This window comes from Polyodon spathula, chromosome 7, assembly GCF_017654505.1.
Source record: "Polyodon spathula isolate WHYD16114869_AA chromosome 7, ASM1765450v1, whole genome shotgun sequence".
NCBI classification, from domain to species: domain Eukaryota; kingdom Metazoa; phylum Chordata; class Actinopteri; order Acipenseriformes; family Polyodontidae; genus Polyodon; species Polyodon spathula.
Window position 1 is genome coordinate 3094364 of NC_054540.1, and position 20841 is coordinate 3115204.

The 20841-nt window shown below is 41.4% G+C and overlaps 1 pseudogene; it reads left to right on the plus strand.

The window, feature by feature from the left end:
- Nucleotides 1-849: 849 nt before the first annotated feature.
- LOC121318991 lies at nucleotides 850-20830 on the plus strand (annotated as a pseudogene).
- The last annotated feature ends 11 nt before the right edge of the window (nucleotides 20831-20841 follow it).

A 20841-nucleotide genomic window follows, 5' to 3' on the forward strand; every position in this document is an offset into this window, starting at 1 on the left:
TCCCAAAGCCCAGAGAGGAGGAGGAGGAGCTGCAGCTCCCAGAGCCCAGAGAGGAGGAGGAGGAGCTGCAGCTCCCAGAGCCCAGAGAGGAGGAGGAGGAGCCGCCGCTCCCAGAGCCCAGAGAGGAGGAGGAGGAGCCGCTCCCAGAGCCCAGAGAGGAGGAGGAGGAGCTGCAGCTCCCAGAGCCCAGAGGAGGAGGAGGAGGAGCCGCCGCTCCCAGAGCCCAGAGAGGAGGAGGAGGAGCTGCCGCTCCCAGAGCCCAGAGAGGAGGAGGAGGAGCCGCCGCTCCCAGAGCCCAGAGAGGAGGAGGAGGAGCCGCCGCTCCCAGAGCCCAGAGAGGAGGAGGAGGAGCCTCTCCCAGAGCCCAGAGAGGAGAGGAGGAGCCGCCGCTCCCAAAGCCCAGAGAGGAGGAGGAGGAGCTGCAGCTCCCAGAGCCCAGAGAGGAGGAGGAGGAGCTGCAGCTCCCAGAGCCCAGAGAGGAGGAGGAGGAGCTGCAGCTCCCAGAGCCCAGAGAGGAGGAGGAGGAGCTGCCACTCCCAGAACCCAGAGAGGAGGAGGAGGAGCTGCCGCTCCCAGAGCCCAGAGAGGAGGAAGAGGAGAAGCTGCCGCTCCCAGAGCCCAGAGAGGAGGAGGAGGAGCTGCCGCTCCCAGAGCCCAGAGAGGAGGAAGAGGAGAAGCTGCAGCTCCCAGAGCCCAGAGAGGAGGAGGAGGAGCTGCAGCTCCCAGAGCCCAGAGAGGAGGAGAAGGAGCTGCCACTCCCAGAGCCAGAGAGAGGAGGAGGAGCTGCCGCTCCCAGAGCCCAGAGAGGAGGAGGAGGAGCTGCCGCTCCCAGAACCAGAGGGAGAAACAATGAACAAAGAGGAGGAGGTGAGGTGCCCACCTCCATCACCCCAGCGAACCAGTCCGGCACTGCCACTTGCGGTCCCGTACCCCTTGCTCCTGGACACCCTACAGGTCTTCCTAGACCTTCCTGCGCTAGACCTGGAGCCCAGGAGTCCGCAACATTGTCCACATCTCTGCCCTTGGTTCCCTGCTCCTCTCTTCCCGAGCACCCAGACGTCGCTGGGCTGCTGCCAGACGTCGCTGATGCTCCCCCTGGGTGATCAGACATTGCTGCACTGGTCTCCAGGGGAAGATCTCTGTCCACTGCTGCATCCTCTTGTTCCCCGGTCGGCCCTGTCATCCTGGTGGGGTCCCTTGTCTCTGGTTCTTGGTCTCTTCCTGGAAGTGCCGGAAGGTTCGACCCACCCTCAAGTCCGCCCGTGCAAGAGGGTGGAAAAAGACATTTCGGGACTTGAGTGTGGGTGGTTGTGTTTTAGGGGAGGGGGTGGCCTTGGTATGGCTGGTCAGTGTTTGCACACTTGGGGGAGGATATGTGAGATAACAGGGAGGGGGTTAAAATCCAACCTGCTTTAAAAACATGTGAAAATGCACTTTTGGGTGAATGGGCTAAGGGTTTTAAATTGGTTAATTGTTTAATTGTTAATTGTTTTATTGTTTAGTTATCCCCTGCACCTGGTGGTAATTGTAAATTGGAGCCAGGTGCAGGGTATTTAAGAGAGGCAGCCAGTCTGCTCAGGGCTGCTGAGAGAAGAGCCGGACTGTATGTGTGAGCAGTCGTTTTGAGAGAGGTATTGTGTGTAACTTGTGTCGTTATTTGTGTGGTTTTTTTGGCAGGTAAACGGCGTATCTGTCTTGCGAGCTAGTTAGGAACTTAAAACGAATGTTTAGTCAGTACTCCGAAGGAGTTAGGTGTTTGTTTTGTCTTTTTTTTTTTTTGTAATTAAAAGTGCACAAAGTGCTATTTTTCTTTCAATTGTGTGTGGATCGTGATTTATTTTTGAAGGGAAAAGAACCTAAGCGAGTCTGTTTGTTGCTGTGACGGCCAGCTCTCCATTCTCAGGAAAAACTTTGCTGTTTCTTCCAAGTATAATGTGTTGACAGATTGGTGTTTCACATTATCAAACCCTTCTGGTTAATGAAAGGATCCCGTTACCCTTTCTAGCCTCCCTTGGCTGGTTTGTTGCAATCTGTTATCCCTGTAATAATGAGTTGTTCGCATGAACAGATGAAGTAGTGCTTATTTAGCCTCAGCTTTCTCACACATTAACATACTTAAATGCTGGAAGTGTGTGTTCTTCTGTTTGGCTTTTTTTGAAGTTGGAAAAAAGATTGATTTCATTAATCCAAATGTGCTTTAAAAACAGTGCTTGAGGTTTTTGTGAATAGGGGCCAGCGTGCCGAATCTGCTTCTTGTTTATAATTTGATGCACTTTTTTAAAAATGTGGTAATCATCTTTTTCATAGGTTACAGCCCATTAGCTGGTTAGCTTATGTTCGGTGGCCATTGAGTGTACTGGAAATCCATTACCCGCCCCATCCAAACATTACTGCAAAGCAAAGCAGGCCATTAGTTTAAATTACTTCAACAGTACGCTGAATCACCACCAGTGGGCCTGTTTGACCCCACACAAATTTAGCTCATAATGAATGCATCTAGATTAACAAAAATTAAAACAGCAAAATAAATAATAATAATAATAATAATAATAATAATAATAATAATAATAATAATAATAATAATAATAATAATAATTTCACATTAAAAAATGCAGGTATGGTTAAATTGTCTCTATATCTCTTCTATTTTAATGGCTATTTTTGATTTTTAAAAAGAGTACTTGAGTGGTGGCAGTCACTGCACCTGTACTAGTGGATGATATTTGCATACCCAGTTGATGTTGATCTTACATTTAATGGAGTGTGTTTGTTAATTATTGGTACTGCTCCAGCAGTCTATCCCCAGAATGGCTTAGTGCTTTAACATGTCACTCATTTGTTTTTGCTGAACCCTTGCAGAAATTTGGCAAATGCCAATATGATACCTCTAAAATATCAACGTACCTGTAAGATTGCAACATGGTCAGCAATAGTAACACAAGGGAAGCTGGAGCAAATACTGCACAGCAGTCCTGCTGACTGTGATGCACGAGTACACACTGATAGATACTGCACAGCGGTCCTGCTGACTGTGATGCACGAGTACACACTTATAGATACTGCACAGCGGTCCTGTTGACTGTGATGCACAAGTACACACTGATAGATACTGCACATCAGTCCTGCTCACTGTGACGCACGAGTACACACTGATAGATACTACACAGTGGTCCTGCTGAATGTGATGCACGAGTACACACTGATAGATACTGCACAGCAGTCCTGCTGACTGTGATGCACGAGTACACACTGATAGATACTGCACAGCAGTCCTGCTGACTGTGATGCACGAGTACACACTGATAGATACTGCACAGCGGTCCTGCTGAATGTGATGGACGAGTACACACTGATAGATACTGCACATCAGTCCTGCTCACTGTGACGCACGAGTACACACTAATAGATACTGCACAGCGGTCCTGCTGACTGTGACGCACGAGTACACACTGATAGATACTGCACAGCTGTCCTGCTGAATGTGACGCACGAGTACACACTGATAGATACTGCACAGCTGTCCTGCTGACTGTGATGCACGAGTACACACTGATAGATACTGCACAGCGGTCCTGCTGACTGTGACGCACGAGTACACACTGATAGATACTGCACAGCGGTCCTGCTGACTGTGATGCACGAGTACACACTGATAGATACTGTACAGAGGTCCTGCTGACTGTGACGCACGAGTACACACTGATAGATACTGCACAGCGGTCCTGCTGACTGTGATGCACGAGTACACACTGATAGATACTGCACAGCGGTCCTGCTGACTGTGACGCACGAGTACACACTGATAGATACTGCACAGCGGTCCTGCTGACTGTGATGCACGAGTACACACTGATAGATACTGCACAGCGGTCCTGCTCACTGTGAAGCACGAGTACACACTGATAGATACTGCACAGCAGTCCTGCTGACTGTGATGCACGAGTACACACTGATAGATACTGCACAGCGGTCCTGCTGACTGTGACGCACGAGTACACACTGATAGATACTGCACAGCGGTCCTGCTGACTGTGATGCACGAGTACACACTGATAGATACTGCACAGCAGTTCTGCTCACTGTGACGCACGAGTACACACTGATAGATACTGCACAGCAGTCCTGTTGACTGTGATGCACAAGTACACACTGATAGATACTGCACAGCAGTCCTGCTGACTCTGATGCACGAGTACACACTGATAGATACTGCACAGCGGTCCTGCTGAATGTGATGCACGAGTACACACTGATAGATACTGCACAGCGGTCCTGCTGACTGTGACGCACGAGTACATACTGATAGATACTGCACAGTGGTCCTGCTGACTGTGACGCACGAGTACACACTGATAGATACTGCACAGCAGTCCTGCTGACTGTGATGCACGAGTACACACTGATAGATACTGCACAGCGGTCCTGCTAACTGTGATGCACGAGTACACACTGATTTTAATTTCACTGTTGCACCTGTATTGAGTTAGTATCACTTTTCTCTAAATCTGCTTTTACCTGACTTTGAGCCGATCTGAGCTTGCCCAGAGTATTACCTGGCTTTGAGCCGTGTTGTAGCTACATACTAAAGTAATGAGTTTTCAGTTTATCAATGACTTTTCTTCTTTATCATATATATATGTACAGAGTTTAGACATGCTACTGACAGCTCTGTTGAGGCTATTCATGTAGATCAAAACTTTACACACATGGTCCAATAAATATGAAGTTCTTTTTTACACTTGGCCAGCATGTCTCTTGTGCTAAGTTTGTTTAAAAACCCTGTGCTATACTGCTTACTAGCTTGAGCAAAGACATTTCTGAAGACACATCACATCAGTAACACAGATCACTGGAGACGCTTCATCATAAGATCCTCAATTGCACAGTACTAAAAAGAAAGTTACTTTTAAAACCAGACAAGTGTTTTATAATGAGAAATCCTCGTGAATGTCTTCTACAACCTGTACTGAACTGGCATCTCAGCCCATTGAGCTGAATGGAAAGGCAAGCCCTGTAGATGGAGATGTACAGTAAGTGCAGATTCAACACAGAGAGGTGGACTGTCCTTAACAGTGATGCAAAAATATACATGTCATGTAAGGGCGTTTACAGAATAAGAAAGCCACTCGAAATCCAAAACGATTCCCTACAGGATGGCCCTTACAAAAGAGGCCGTAAAAGCAGAATAAATCAAACAGATGTTTCAGGGGAGGAGAGCAAATCAGTTTCCAAGGCTGAATTTCAGGTGAACCAATCTGCAAAGCTGTCCCTTTTCTTGATAAGGTGGCGTGGATGCGGTGACACAAGCATGACACCTAATCGACATCAAGCAAATCAAAGCCAGTGACTGGCAGTGACGCTATACTGCGTACATTTCTCCCATGGCACTTTTTTGGAATACATTGTTAGACACATTTAACACAGCTGGATCCATTTAAATGATCCAAACAGGGACTAATGGAAATACATTAGCTCTGTATTAATGCTGCTGATCTTTTCTCTTCAGTGGTGACTTACTGACCCCCTGATTAACAGCAATGAATACAGAGCAGAGCTACTCAGCACAGCAAGTGTACATGGTTTACTCATCCAAGCTGTCTTTCCTCTCGTGAAAGACAAGAAACCCAGCAACAATGTTTGCCACATGAAAAATATGAGCTGCACCAAAGAATCTAAAAACCACAGACCCTTCAATTACAAACTAATGTATTGTGACTCATAATGATTATTGGCTGTTGACGTGTTGTGTTTTATTTAATTTGTTATCATAATTAATCTGGCAGCATAAATAATTGGTTTACATGCAGTTAATGGTCTGTCAGTTAACTTCTCTATTAATTTCACTGCATCACACATTGTTGTTGTTATAAGCAGAGCGGACACTGGGGGTGGTAGGAGCAATTCATCTGGATCCCAAGGGAATCAGGATATCTTTGGTTAAGGGTATTTTAACAGCACAACAGCATCAGATCAGCCTTCCATAAACTGTGTGTAATGTGTGACTCTTTCCAGCCTATTTTTTATTGTATTAACTAAAAGGGTGTTTGCCTAACACAGCACATCACACTAGCGTGTGCTCGCAAATATAATTGCTAATATTGTGCTCAAAGATCTATGGATAGTGGGGTTTGGGGGAATGCTTTGTTATAACACTTTGGTATTGTGCGGCTTTCATTCCCCCACAATTATGAAGGTGTATACAGATTTTCCCAAACGTTCTGAGTCAAGAGCTTTCACAGACACAGCTTCTAAATATCCACATAAGAAAGGTTTTGTTTGTCATAACTTCATTGTTTTTTTTTTTTTTAAGTTATAATTTAAATAGATTTTTTTCATTAAAAAGTTATTTTAGTTGGTATTTTAAATGGAACTGTGACAGCAGTTTTTGACAATTGCCAGTAAAAATACTGCAATGAAACTAAATGAATAAGTGTGTTGCTCATAATCTTTATCTACCTGTGATGTACTGCTTGAAACCTTGATATCTGGATAACTAGATAGATTAAACAGGCAATATAATGCCCCTGTCCCAGGAGACTGCTTGTTCATTATAATTTCAATATACTTTAGAGCGGGCAGTTAAATATTCACACCTACCAAATAAGTAGTAAGCAAGGTCAGTGGGGCAAAACAGGCCATGATACATACTGTCCTAGCACAAGTTTATATCAGCCAGCGTATGTGTGACACAATTAAACCTTGTTTCCACTGCACACCCAAGCTGCACCTGAAGAGCCTGGTATAGTTGCCCTTAGTACACCAGGAATGGAAATAAGTCTCTGTGACAATGTTGCCCTGCCCCTGTGTGTATTTTGTGTTGTATGTTATGTGTAGCGTGTTTATGTTGGTGTATAGTCATTGGTACATGGGATATAAATGGGTCTGTGGAACCCAAGTTGTTTAAAATGTATACACAAGGATTGCACAGCACTTCACGTGCAGGTAAAATGTAATAATATGTGAGCACGGGGAATTGCACTTTATTAATTCACGTGCAGTTGTACCGAGACTCCAATTGAATGATTGAGTAGCAATCGAGTCTCAGTACAGCTGCATAAAAGCAGCATGTTTTCACTCACTTGGGGTTGTGTGTTCAGTGAGTGGAGAAAGGGACTGGAGACAGAGGTAATAAGAATAGTTAATAGTTAAAATACAAGCTCACCATGTTTTGTCTGTATAGTCCGTTTTGTTTGTCTTTTTGTTTTGGCTACGAGTGCCGTGTCTTGTTAGTCTTTCAACCTTTTATTTTCTGTCTGTTTCGTTATTAAATACTGAGAGAACAATCACTCAGCTTCACCAAACCCCACCTCTCTGTTGTTTATTTCCTGGTTCCTGGTTCTGGTCTGATGTCACCCACTGCAGCCGTCTTTGTGACAGTCTCCTGTTGCATAGCAGTTTCACACTCTCCATGTTTTACTACAAGCTTGATTAGCCACAGTGTGTATAGGTAACAAGCTCAGGTGTGTCTTATTAAACTCATAGTATAAGCAGGAATGGGTCAAACTGCTATGCAATGGGAGTCTTATTTCCATCCCTGGTATTTGAGTTTTCTAATATTAAAGTACACTATAGCCTACAGTGTAGTGGGAGAGTGCTGTGCTAAGGTTAAAGCAGACACTGTATTACATTGCTTTAATTAAGGCAAATTACTGCTCCTTAATTATGCTACTGTTATACCCTTTTAGAACCAAGCGCTTCAGTTAAACTGTTAAACCTTGACCAGCACTGCTTTCTAAAGCCCATTACAGTGTAACACATATGCAAACTGGACCTGCACAACAGGCAGATAATATCAAAGCCAGAAGTCTACAGTACAGTGGCTCACACAGTAAAGGCGCTGGCGAGTCATTATTCAGGCGCTGGTGCATTGACATTTGAGGTCTTGCCGGCTAAGGAGGAAGAACGACTAGGGTTGGTTCACTCCCTACAGGTCAGGCACCAGGAATGGACAGGACCATTTAGGGCTCATTACCTTGGCAACACAGGTTGCCTGCTGAAAAGAGGTGATGGGTGGAGCTGCAGGTTCAGAGCCATGTCTCCTTACCTAGCATGACCCTAACCCTGCTATGAACAGCAAGCCTCAATGTGGGGGTGCTGGTGCAGCGAGCGAGGGGCCTAACAATGCAATAATCACACAGTACCAGTAAGGTTCAATTACAGGTATAAAACCAAGAGTTTTTCAGACAAGAGCCAAATGCAATCGGAAACGTCTCTAGGAGGCGAGGGGTGTATGATAAAAGTCTAGTGAAGATCAAGAGAGTTCATTGTGTAGAATGTGACAGACAGACATGATAAGCATCCAAGTGTCCTCCTCATTTCATGATAAGCATCCAAGTGTCCTCCTCATTTCATTTTCTCCTCATTTCAACCTTCTTCAAGGCTTATTTATTTTAGAGAGGGTCTAAAACACCTGCACATTATTTATATATGATTTACTTTATGCAAGCACTCTGAATAATTGTATTTCCTGTTATCCTGTTTTATTATTATTTTATAAACTTCATGGATCACGGGACTTTAGAACCTTGAAACTCTTTAGAGAGGTCTTGTCTATGGGAGTAAATTAGTTCCCTTATAAAAGTTTACCACCCTATTTTTGTTGATTCTTGCAGTTTTCCCGTAGTTAGTCTATCCATTTTCCATAGTTTACCATGGTTTGCCATGTTTATTAATATGCTTTAGCACATCTCTTTAGTATTTATTATTTTTACCTACACTTTACCATGATTTCACTGTGCTTTATCACACTTTGCTATGCTTTTACTCTGGGAAACTGTTATAAGGATTCTTACAGTTAATACACTAAGAGATTGCCTTTTAAATTAAAGCATGACCTTAAATTTAAATTAAGGTACTTCGTACCAAATAATAGAACAAACTAAAACTTTGATAAAGTTTGAAAGAGGGAAGTTTGTTTTTCGTAATGTTTTAAACAATTAACTTTTATTAAGATGTTAGAAAAGAGTTTACTGTTGGAACTCTATTGGCTGACATATGGAAATAAATATACCCAGTGCCTTGATGAGTATCTACTCTCATAGCTAATCTACTCACGTAAAATGAATTCTGTGTTTCTGAATGCTTGTCCTTCACAGTGCTCATTTCATTGTATGTAATAATTGAAATAATATATCAACAAAACATGCTGTGATTTTTGGACTGATATTTACCAACACAATTCCATATTCAATGAAACACACCCATTCCATATCTACCAGGGGTCTGCTTATTTGTAAAGGCACAATCAAAATTGCATCCTACATCTCAATCATTTTTTTAAAGGGTATCTTTTTTAGGTTCAGTCTACATTAACATGCTAAAATGTATTTTTCCCCGACTCCTCATCACACACCCCAAATCAATTTTATTGACAAAAAAATAATGTTGCAAATAAATGATGCATTCCTTTTGGTTTGAACCACAGACCTTAACCAGGTAATGTCATCTTCAATCTCTTTCTGTTGCAGAGCCCGATACACCTTGTCTAAATGAAATGCAACCCAATTGTGGAAACGGCGTCAAATGTTATAAATAGACAGCAGAAGCATCTGGCCTGAAAAAAAAAAAAAAGCTATATTATAAAAGCTGGAATAATATGCCAGAATATTTATCATTTATGGCATAGCTTTTTATGTCATCCGTACAAGAATGTTTATCAGCACTGTCACGACCGATTCATTTCCAGCGCTCTGCTACATACTCTGTTAAAATGGGTTGGTTCAAATGTTCATGAATTCAGAGTCATTTTAATTAAACAGGCCTTCAGGTTTTTAATTTTTTTTTTTTATTTCAAGTCTTTTACTACCGCTTGTGTCACACACAACCCTCAGAAGTTCTTTAGAAAAAAGCATTATATTATTAAATAATATCTTATTTTTAATATCACTGACAATACTGCAAGATACCTAATGTATTCAAAATCTAGTAAAAAGAAAAGAGAAAAAAAGACTGTACGTGGTACAGCATTGATATGTAACCCTTTCACACTAAACCCCAAAAGGGCTGCTGTCAATCCAAAGTTAAGTTTTGAAAACTAAAAAGGTTAACACAGTAAAACAATGTGGGACTGCTGGTTAAATCCTTCTGTTTAAGAAGTTCAGAAACATGTTTTGCAAGTAGCCTCTTCAGTGTTTTTGTTGGATGTTGTCTGTATGTCTCCGTATTGTTACTGTAGCACTGTCGTCATAGCCATGCTGTTCTCTAGGGTGAAATCACCCCTGTTTTAAAACCCTTATATTGTCAGGTTGTTTGATATTTTGGGTTATTAAGGGATGTCAGCAATGCTCATACAAATCCTGCCCCTGTCCCTCTCTGCCACAGATATAACATGGCTCTGCTGTTTTCTCTCACTAAGACATTGTATTAATATGCAGAGGCTAAGGGCGATTTTACAGAAGAGCTCTTCTATCATAAAAAGCAATCATAGCTGCACTGTGACATACTGGAGGCACACAGTATTTTGCACAAGTGCATGTTTGTCAGGAAATTTAAAGCTGCAGAGAGGCACTCAAACATTTGGTTTTGCACAGTTATGTATAGTTGCATGGTATCTTCCAATGTGTAACCACCTGCGCACTCTGTTTTATCGGTCCAGTGTGTTAAGAACATGCTACAACTGCAGTTATACCTGAGAAGCTGTTTTATAGCTCAGTAGGGAAATTAAAAGAAAGCTTAACTGTTTTAATCCACCCCATGCAAAATGAACCCTTCCTCCACATCCCATACTGATCCGTTCATCAGTTTATACGTGTCCTTTTCAGTAGGTGTGGGAGTGTGCTGTAATGATGGGTCTAATCCCTGGCAGAAGAACTCACACAGATTATTTTGTAGCTGTCCTGTTTGTAATTTGTAGTGAAACACCATGCAAAAAAGCAACAAGAAAAGAGAAGTTGGAATGGAGCTCTGTGCCATATTGATAGCACAGTAAAGTGCCTCACTTCCCCTGTATTTTATTAGATACTGTCATTTTACATGGCTTGTAAGTACATGTGGAAATTGAAATTATGTACGTAACATCCCTAGTTAGATAAGCTTAATAACAGGGTGCAGTCAATGCTTCTATAATCATTCGAATCTGCAATTAGCCTTTTTCTCTTTACATGATCTGTATGGGAAACCTCTGGGAAGGAGCTTCTACCCAATAAAGCACACTATACTGTACCCAGCAGTGACAGCCAATCACAGCACAACACTGCAGAGCTTGTGTGTAGTTTGGAACACCAGGGATACTTTTGTATTTGCATTGTTACAGGGATACCTGGATTAGTACTTGCATTGTTACAGGGATACCTGGATTAGTACTTGCATTGTTACAGGGATACCTGGATTAGTACTTGCATTGTTACAGGGATACCTGGATTAGTACTTGCATTGTTACAGGGATACCTGGATTAGTACTTGCATTGTTACAGGGATACTTGGATTAGTACTTGCATTGTTACAGGGATACATGGATTAGTACTTGTATTTTTATGCATTTATTTAGAACTCATCATCAAGTCCAAATCGGGTCAAAAAGCGTTAAGAGCGTTAGAAATAAATAAATAAACAGCTAGTCTTGATTTAAAAAATTGAAATGTATCAAAAACCTGAATGCGCACAGGCACAGTTCTGGAAGGAATGAATTTGCCCATGCCTGTTGGAAATAAGTAAGTGTCATCAGCTGTATTCATTGTGTATGCTCTTGGTGTATTCCCTGAACCAAAACTGCCACTAAAATAATGATAAACAATTAACATTAGGAACAGAAGAACAAGACCATTGAAAAAATCAGTGGTGGTCCAGTTTCTTTAGGTAATTGATCGCAAACATTTGTCTAGGTGGTTCTAAAAGGATCCCTATAAATCCGTACCTATCCTGTCTGTTTCCATTCGATGTCCAGCTGTGTCCTCTGGACCTGCTGCACTTGAAATGGAGACAAATAAGGAGTCACTTCTATTGGCTCCCTTTAAAGACTTTGAATTCTCTCCAAACCCCCTTTTGTCTTCATATAAGCAGGTTCAGTTCCCTCTGTCTAATAATGCAGACATGTAAAGTTTTACATGTGACTAAAACCTTTGCCTGTTTATAGCTTGCCTCCCAGTTTCCATCTGATGAAATCATCCTACTCACTGCGTCCCCTCTAATTAAAGCTGTAACGCATTTCAAACAGGTAGAGATTAAAAGCCACTTCTGTGTATTTGATGCCTTGTTGAGTCCTAATACTGTAACTAACGTTAGACACTAAGATTCGGAGGAGACTTTAGTAAGTACTTTCTTTTAACTAGAATAAAGTAGACTCTTTTTTTTGCTCTGGGTTTAATGACCATGTATTTAACCCAGGAGGTGTGATGCAATTTATGGAAAATTTGTTTCAACGATGTTTGTAGGGAATTTGTAGGGAATTTGGTATTAATTCTAGTTATTTAATATAAATTATTCAACATCAATGATAAGCCTTGACAATGGTAATAAATGGTAATACATTACTGATTTATTAAAGGTTAATATCCATTGGTTATTCATAATAAAGAAAGAACACAGTTATTGCAACATATATCTCTTGATGAGTTGCGCAATATGGGTATTCTCTGGATGAAGATGTCTTTGAAAGTATGTCCCAAATAATCAACGGTATGTACCCTGGTTTAGTGTGTGTGTGTGTGTGTGTCTATATATATATATATATGTGTGTGTGTGTGTGTGTGTGTGTGTGTGTGTGTGTGTGTGTGTGTGTGTGTGTGTGTGTGTGTGTGTGTGTGTGTGTGTGTTAGTGTGTGTGTTAAGGGCCAAACCTGTTGGTATGGCGAGTCTAGTTTTGCCCGGGTCAGTCTAGTGTCACCAAGGGCCTCTGGACGAACTCCCAAGTTGCCCCTTTTCTCGGCACTCATCCACGTCCAATTGGGTGAATCTAGGTTAGCCCACAACTTGAAAAGACTACTGGACAAAACCCGTTTTTTCAACAGTTTTCACTGAATGTTGGGGTTAGCCCAGGCCAGTCTAGTTTCCTCCAATGCTTCAACATCGATGCTGGCCCAATCTAGTTTTGCCTATGCCAATTATTTGGGCGAGTCTAGTTTTACATTTCTACAGCTTCCAGGCGCATGTCGGGGTACCTGCCTCGCCTCCTCTTCTGACAACAATGTAGTGACTGTGTGCCTGGTTTCCAGCGGCAGTGTTGAAAAGGCAGGACACCAGGGCTAGGTTTAATAGCAGTTAAAAACACTCTTATTATCTCACTCTCCCAAAAAGTGAAGTCAAAAAGTCTCGCTCTTCCATACCGCAAGCAAACTCGCCACATACAGGTGAGTAAAACTATCAGTAACTCAGTGAGTCGGTACCCAATAAAGCATTATAAGGGGACTGAGTGGAGAAACTACTAGAAAATGACAAATCAATTACAAAGTGCTAATCAACAATATACAAAAAAAACAAACATGCACTAATTATAAAAATAAAACATACAAGTGACAAATAAATAAGTGAAATATTGACCCTGTTACAATCTTAACTATCCTTTAATGAAAACAAAACAAAAGGAGATTTGAACATGAACAATTAACATATTATTTCTCTCTCTCTCTCTCTCTCTCTCTCTCTCTCTCTCTCTCTCTCTCTCTCTCTCATGTGTGTGTGTGTGTGTGTGTGTGTGTGGCAAGTTTGCCTGCGCTTATAGAGGAGTGAGACTTTTTGACTTTTAACTTTTTGGGAGAGAGAGATAACAAGAGTGTTTTTAACTGCTATTAAAACCAGCTCTGGTGTCCTGCCTTTTCTACACCGGCGCTGGAAACCCAGCACACAGTCGCTACATTGCTCTCAGAAGAGGACGCGACGCACACACCTGGAAGCTGGCAGGGGAGAGTGTAAAAATGCAAAACTAACTTAACATATATACATTAACAAACAACTAGGGCAATGCTCCTGTTTGTACAAAGTGAACTGGCTACAATGCTTTCTTGTGGGTAGTACTATCCCTATGGCTATTCAGTCACTCACCTTATAATAATACCGTAAAAGCCACAACACGTACCCATAAACAGATGTCCTCTTCTCTTCATGTCAGTCACATTCCTGACTCTCTGCATGTCTCCCCCTTGCTCTCTCTTTTACGCAGAGGCAAAATATTTGTTCATTTTAACCCTTCAGTTAAGCAGACCTGTCTATGGAAAGGGGGCAGTGAAAAGCAGAGTTATTTATAGTCAGTTGGTACAGTAATGGGCAATGCTGGGTGACGTAGTGCTGCTATAGATATTGCTGAGAAGACCAGACAATGGCTCCAATTTTACCCCAATGCAATCTGAAAGGGTTGGATGTAGTAGCAGCGTTAGATTCTGATTAAATTCTTACACATTTCAACTTTAAGATTAAAACTGTTAAACTTTGACATATTTGCAGTGTTGGTAATCACTCAGAAGGGGGCCAGACTTCTTCACTTTTAATAGCTGGGGGGTAGGGCAAGCAAGCAGCCTCACTGCCGGACAGCAGAAATGTGTGCACAGTGGAAAGAAGGTGCTTGTACAGTACACAATGCGTACAGTGGTTGCGGTTATGTTCTGTGTATACTTTTACTTTGTGGGATGTTTGTTCCAAATAATTGTATAATTGACTATATTGTATGTATCGGTATTTGAAATGCTTGGTCAGACGATTTGAACCTCACTCCTTACTCAGTCTCTGCCAGGGAGACTGCTACAGTAAGTTCTACCCTAACCCTAACCTCACTCCTCACTCAGTCTCTACCAGAGAGACTGCTACAGTAAGTTCTACCCTAACCCTAACCTCACTCCTCACTCAATCTCTACCAGAGAGACTGCTACAGTAAGTTCTACCCTAACCCTAACCCTAACCTCACTCCTCATTAATCCCATTCTTTGTTTTGAACTGGAAGGTCTCTAAAGTTCTAGAAGATTTTGATGTGGAAGAGCAGCCCCACAGTTTCTTGGAAGAGAGGAACCCGAACGTCCGAGTGATCCAGTCTGCAGTGAAGGCACTCGCAGAAGACCAGCACCTAACAAATACACCTTCTTTGTTTCCCTTAATGCTTGGTTTGCTTTTCTTTCATAACACTGTTCACTACCACTTAATAAATCAGTAATCAACAAATCAAATAATTCTGTGCGTCTCCTACTGTAGAGTTCAATAGTGGTCCACAACATCCATGGATGGATGGATGGATAGATGGATAGATAGATAGATATGTATAGCTTTTGTAGTTGTATGTCTTTTTAATATTTATTACATTTTGGAAAACAAATAGAAGAAATTGTATATGTAGACCCACATCTCGTGCATGTGTTCATTTCATTTTGAATGTGTGTCTGTGCACCGGCTAGCACTACAAGCAGCAGCATGAGGTTTCATTGACAGATCAGTCACTGTGCTCTGTTGCAGGTTCTGGGAGTGTTGCAAGACCTGCTTTTCATGCTCACGGCATCAGATATTTCCTGAGGTGTTACTGCTTCTTACTTAAGCAAGAATGAGTTTGTTTTTAAGGGTAGTTTGCCTGGAGAAAAGTATTATCATTTCTAATGAAGCTCACAATAGTAGCATTGAAGTTTGCTGAAGATTATTGTGGAGGGCCTTGTAAGAGAGTAGCGTGACAAGTGTCCAAGTGGGCAGGAATTGTGCATAAGAAGGAAGACGCAGTAAACTGCTCACTATTACTGTTTCCATACAAAATCTAAATTCAACACTGTCTTTTTACACAAAGGGTAAGGCTTCAAATGCTTCTCTTCCCTTACCACATTGATACAAGGTAAATAACACATACATACATACAGCCAGCACTAAAATATACCAATCCACCAGATCAGAGTTTAAAACTATGCATTTATCTGAAAATTCAAGTTAGTTTTTTTTCTTTAGTTACATATTTGAGAGGGTTACATCAATATATTAAAAAAAAAGTTAGCTAGTTTTGAAGGAGAAAAAGGTTAAAGGGAAAAAAGTCTTCAACACTGCCACCTTGTGGATGCTCATGGTAATACATTAAGGTACTGTAACTAACCTTGTCATGCTGATCTTTTTTCACATGCTTGTTTTTGGGGGATTTTAGACAGTATGCACCGAAGATGGGAGACGTTATGTATATGAAAAGTTGTGCATATGTGCAGGAGGGAGACCCAAGCTGATCACCCACGGCAACCCTCACGTGCTTGGAATGCGTGACACGGACAGTGCACAGGTAAAGAACAGCAGGCAGTGTGAGGACTGGGGGTGTAACGAGCCATCATGTATCGACAAGACATTCGTTACTTGATATATCGCATCCTAATAGAGGTCTGTATCGTGATACAGTCAGTCAGTCAATCTTTATTGTATAAAACACAACAGAGCTCATTGCAGTTCATCACATGGCTCTTGAATAAAGAATGAAGTGTGTTTTAGAGTTGGTTTAACACATTCCCTCCCTATCTCATGTCATTTTGGTTTCCTAGCAAGAGAGTCCATCGTTAAATGACCATTTAATCTTATGCATCATAAAGCAGCCAATCAGAGCCGTGACAGGTACAGTATCACGATGCATTTCATACTGTGACATTAGTGTGTCATTACACTCCTGGTTTGGACCTCCAGAATTCCCACACTAGTCTCAGTGCACTGTATACAGGGCTTTGTGTAAGTCAGAGCCATCTCCATTCACTGAGCTGACACGTGTTCAAGTTTCTTTGTGTTTTGCTGGGAATACAAAACAGTGCCCCAGGGGTTTCTTGTACTTACTCTTTCAGTGACAATCGATTTCCTGCATCTTATTAATAGTGGGGTCCTGTTTGTTGCTTTTGTTTGCATGCAGATGTTTCAGAAACGTTTGTCCAGCGCCAGAAGAATTGCCATGGTGTTGAATGGAGGAATAGCTCTGGAGCTTGTGTAAGTACCTTTTCACTTGGTTTGATAAACGAGCAAGTAAGAAAGGAGTTCCCAGACACAGAATGGATTGGAGCGCAGAGTTTCTCAAAAACAAGGAGCGTGTGATTCAATGATTTGGTTTTCCAGGTTCCTTTGGCATTGAATTAACAGGGTATTTGCTGTCCTCTCCAGGTATGAAATAGAGGGCGGTGAAGTGATCTGGGCTGAAAAGGATAAAGCCATGGGAAACACATTCTTTGATGCTGGAGCAGCTCAGTTTTTAGTTCCTCAGTTGGAATCTACAAAGCCAAAGGCTCCAGCATCTAAAAGGACTAAATATACCACCGAAGGTAACCTTGTGTTATTAGTCCTGACTAAATACACCACCGAAGGAAACCTTATTAACACTAACACTAGCAACATTATCACTGCTCCCCTTTTTACTCGTGCTTCTCCCTGATCACTGCTGATGATGTAGGCCACTCCCAGGGTCTTGGTTAAGTGTTAAAGTCTGTTTAACCAGCACATTGCTTAGATCCCGCATGTATCTATAGACTTTCCTCTCTGTTTATTTAAAGGAATGAAATTGGCATTTGTGTTGTGCAGAAAGGCCCTGTGCTTGTAGGGTTGGCACGCTGTGCAGAGTGTTTTATTTGCTTTGATTTGAGCTGCTGCTAAGCATCACCCTTGAATGCACCGTGACCGTGTGTTGTGATCGCAGCTTATTTCCAGCTTGCTTTGTTCTAGGTCCCGAACGCCAGGACAAAGTGCTGCTGAAGGGGGCCCAATTGGCATGAAGGAATGAAACTGAAAGGGACTAAAGAGGTCATTGTTTTAGGACACTAAAAATAATCAGGCACATGAGTATGCAGCTTTGTGTTATTCTTTACCCTGTGGAAAAGTAGCAGTCACGCCCAAGAGTTATATGTAGTATGCCAATTCTACCAGACTGTAGGCATTGGTGGACTATAGTGCATGTTATATATTAGAGCAGTTTCAGATATTTAATCAGTCATTTAGAAGTCTGATGGTTTAAAACACGATTATTGATGATAATACAGTATAATGAATAAACTAGACTGAACAAATCTTCTGATCGATTCTTCTAATCGATTATTGCCACAAACCTTCTCAGAAGCGACATATAAATAAATACTTAATTAACTTTGAAAGACATAACTTTCAGTGACGGTATATATTTTCCCCATTTATCAAAAATAAAAATTACAAATAATAAAAGTAGACCTCTCAATGTACACTCATTCAGTGTATCTGTATTAACTGCTCTGGGGTTGTCACAGCTCTTCGTCGGCCTGTCACAGCACATACAAGTTTTTTACACGTCTGCGTTATATCTTTATCACACTTCTCAGCAGGGCAGTTATGAAACTTAAAACACTGAATCAAAGCCAGTGCTTTTATTACTCATGCTCCCATTCAATAACATCCATTGATATGTGTTTTACCAACCAGTAACAGTTTGATACTTGGTATTTATTAACACGTTTTAGTACATATATCAACAGGAGGAATTCACAAAGTTAATGAAAACACCCCTGGCATTCCCAGAGCATGGTTCAGAGCAAACAGAATCAACAGCTGATAAAGGTGCGTGTCAAAGTGTGATCATGCATTTAGGGGTTCAGTACAGTATGTGTAATTGGATGATTTTGTTCTTGGGCATAAACAATCACACATTTTGGATTTTGTTCAATGCAGTATGTGTAATAAAAAGACCATTCATCCCTACCTAGTGGTGACTTTGTAGATTGCATGTTAAAAAACGTACACTGGAGAGAAGTGTATATGGGGTGTTAAGAATGTGCACTCTGTCCCTTTTTAAAATATGAGTCCAGTTCAAATGTATTGCAGATCAACTTTTTTGTTTTTCCCCCAACTTCCAGAGCTTTGGCCAGTGTACATAGAGTTAACCAACAGGAAGGTGTATGGCTGTGATTTCATTGTTAGTGCAGCCGGAGTGATCCCAAATACTGAGCCTTTTGAGGTAACAATGTAAGCATGGATACTTCTACTTTATTACAATGTAAAAGTCTTCCATAGTTCAGCATTGTTATGTTGTAAAAATGTTTTTGGTTTCTTTTTAATTACTCGGTCATTCATCCTTGCCCATGACATGCTTGAGTGACTATGACTGAAGCACATGCACTTAATCACCTAATTACTGAGACAGTTGATTGGACACTGGATATGCAGTGATTTCAGCTCTTGAATTGCAAACTTGAATAAAAGCAATAAAGAAAATCACAGAAAAAAAAAAAAACAATATGCCACTGTCAAGAGAGCAGCGCCTTTGTGCAATTGGCATGTTGGAGGCTGGACTAGGGCAGCGTACTGTGGCTCGCCGTCGTGGATGATCACAGCCAGCAATTTCAAACCTTGTGAGAGTATAACCAGACCCACTCTGTCAATGACAGGCCACGAACTGGGAGCCCAACACCTGCTCAACATCGACAGATCATTTTGCAGCATTGTTGTGATGTCAATTGTTAATCAGCACAATAAAAAATGACTGCATATGCTCTAAAACAGTTTGTCATTTTTCGATCAGATCTAGTGAATTTCATCCAAATATAAGTGATAAGTTTCTTTTGATTCTCAAATTTAAGTGATAAAGTTTCTTTTGATGCTCAGTATATAAATTAATTTTTTTGATCAATGCACATAGTGTTTTGTGGCATGTTGTGCTTTTGGATTTTGAACTGTGTGTGTGTGTGTGTGTGGTGTATTCATTCTTTCAAAATGTAAAAATGTTTTTGAATATTCTTTCATTTAAAATGGAATATTAATTCTTTGTACAGATTTATTTTATTTGTTTGATGTTGTAGCTTGAAGTAGCTGAAGATTGTGGCCTTAAAGTCAATGAACACATGCGGACCTCTGAGCCTGATATCTTTGCAGCTGGAGATGAGTGCACCACTGCATGGGAGCCCAGCTCTCTGTGGCAGCAGGTAAGACTATAGAGATATTGATCCGGACACACTACACTGTGCCTCTGATTACTGTGTATTTACACAGTGGTTACTTAGTAAATACACAGGTACTCACACAATTGCAGTGCTATTATGCATAGTTAAAATGTTCTTATATATATATATATATATATATATATATATATATATATATATATATATATATATGTGTGTGTGTGTGTGTGTGTGTGTGCACAATTGTATCAGAAAAGGGTTGAGTACGTGCAAAAAGATTTACACATTAAGTACATTGTAAGTGTGCACATATTTTTATTTTACAAAGTAACTACTATGTAAATACACAGTCATTCTGCTTTGAGCTCTTTGTGCACATCACTAAGTTTTTCAATCATAAGGTGAGTATGAACCATGGCATGTATTGAAACACGCTTTCCAGTCTTCTGGGTCCTGGGGTATTGGTTATTATGTCCAAGCTTTCAGTCAAATAAATAAGTGGTTTTCTGTCTTAAATTCAATGTCTCCTGAAAAAGACTTGTCATTGCATTGGTTTCTTTTCGTACTGTATATATACAGTACACACACAAATATACAGACACACACACACACACAAAACACTTCACACCTCTTCAGAAAGAGTTCTCAATCAGCATGTGAAACAAATTCATTCAGAATGACTCTGATCTCCCCAGCACACACATGTACCATGCCGTGCGTTCCTTGTGTTCCAGGTGGTCTTACTGGCAAAGTACAAAGCTCAGGGCCTGGGCAGTGATCACAAGCTGCTTCTCCGATGCATTAAAGGGCATGAATACGTGAAGGTGGTCCTGCAGAATGGGAGGATGATGGGCGCTGTGCTCATTGGTGAAACAGACCTGGAGGAAACATTTGAAAACCTGATCCTGAACCAGATGGACCTGTCTGCATATGGGGAGGACCTTCTGAACCCCAATATCGATATAGAGGACTACTTTGATCAGCGATGAGCAGAAATGAATATACGTCGGTGCTCAAGGGACACTGTAGAAACTGGTGTGCGATTCAGCGTTCAAAGAAGCCTCTTTTTATT